The sequence below is a fragment of the Schistocerca cancellata genome, chromosome 9 (genome assembly GCF_023864275.1).
Source record: "Schistocerca cancellata isolate TAMUIC-IGC-003103 chromosome 9, iqSchCanc2.1, whole genome shotgun sequence".
Classification (NCBI taxonomy): Eukaryota; Metazoa; Arthropoda; class Insecta; order Orthoptera; family Acrididae; genus Schistocerca; species Schistocerca cancellata.
The window spans coordinates 57,450,811-57,452,200 of NC_064634.1; the positions used below are offsets into that span (position 1 = coordinate 57,450,811).

The 1,390-nt window shown below is 45.3% G+C and overlaps 1 pseudogene; it reads right to left on the reverse strand.

The window, feature by feature from the left end:
* Nucleotides 1-444: 444 nt before the first annotated feature.
* On the reverse strand, nt 445-563 carry LOC126102472 (5S ribosomal RNA; annotated as a pseudogene).
* Nucleotides 564-1,390: the final 827 nt, after the last annotated feature.

The window sequence follows — 1,390 nt, forward strand, 5'->3', positions numbered from 1 at the left end:
TGATGCAGCTCAATGTTTATGACATCTAATCTTCGGAAGTATGAGTCGCAGAATGAAATGATTTTGCAGCTACATAAAGTGATGTATGTAGATACTGCTTCTGGAACGTGTTGCGAATAGAGCTAGTAGTAAAAAATTAATAAATTAAAAAGTCGTAGAAAGAGGCAGTTTTTCTCGTGTGTTGGTACTCATGACGTCATATCTTCTGAACTATGTGTCGTACAATAATATAATTTTTCAGGTGCATTCAGTGGCATATTTGAATAAAGCACTCCGTCGTAAGGCCACAAGTGGCCCATCCTCAGCTAAGGATGCGGATAGGAGGGGCGTGTGGGCAGCACACCGCTCTCCCGGTCGTTATAATAGTTTTCTTTGACCGGAGTCGCTACTATTCGGTGGAGTAGCTCCTCAATTGACATCACGAGGCTGAGTGAACCCCAAAAATGGCAACAGCGCATGGCGAACCCGGATGGTCACCCATCCAAGTGCCGGCCACGCCCGACAGCGCTCTATTTCGGTGATCTGACGGGTACCGGTGTATCCACTGCGGAATGGCCGTTGCCCGGTATTTTGAATACGGTCCAAAAATTCAGCTAGAGTTAGTAGTAAAGAAGTAGTAAATTATCATGCCTGCTGAGGCAGTTTTACTACATGCACAACGAAAAACCATTTTTCCTTTCATCATTTTGTGGAGTGTCGTAAGGCTTTAAATTTGTGTGAAGAGTTTGTTGCAAGTCACTAAGCTCTCTCATTCCCAAACATTGGATGAATGTAGCGTTTCGTGAGCTACTCTTCTTTTTCATCCCCACCGTCTCTCCTTCGAGAGGTTCGTGGTTCCTACCCCTCAGTGGTTCTTGCCAGACAGGAAGAGATATGAGTACCAAGTTGAGTTGAAAGCGGTGTAGTGGTCTACGGCAAGAAGTGGAACATACATACACTACTGGCCATTAAAATTGCTACACCAAGAAGAAATGCAGATGATAAACGGGTATTTATTGAACAAATATATTATACTAGAACTGACATGTGATGACATTTTCACGCAATCTGGGTGCATAGATCCTGAGAAATCAGTACCCAGAGCAACCACCTCTGGCCGTAATAACGGTCGCTATACGCCTGGGCATTGAGTCAAACAGAGCTTGGATGGCGTGTACAGGTACAGCTTCCGATGCAGCTTCAACACGATACCACAGTTCATCAAGAGCAGTGACTGGCGTATTTTGACGAGCCAGTTGCTCGGCCACCATTGACCAGATGTTTTAAATTGGTGAGAGATCTGGAGAATCTGCTGGCCGGGGCAGCAGTCGAACATTTTCTGTATCCAGAAAGGCCCGTACAGGACCTGCAACATGCGGTCGTGCATTATCCTGCTGAAATATAGGGTTTC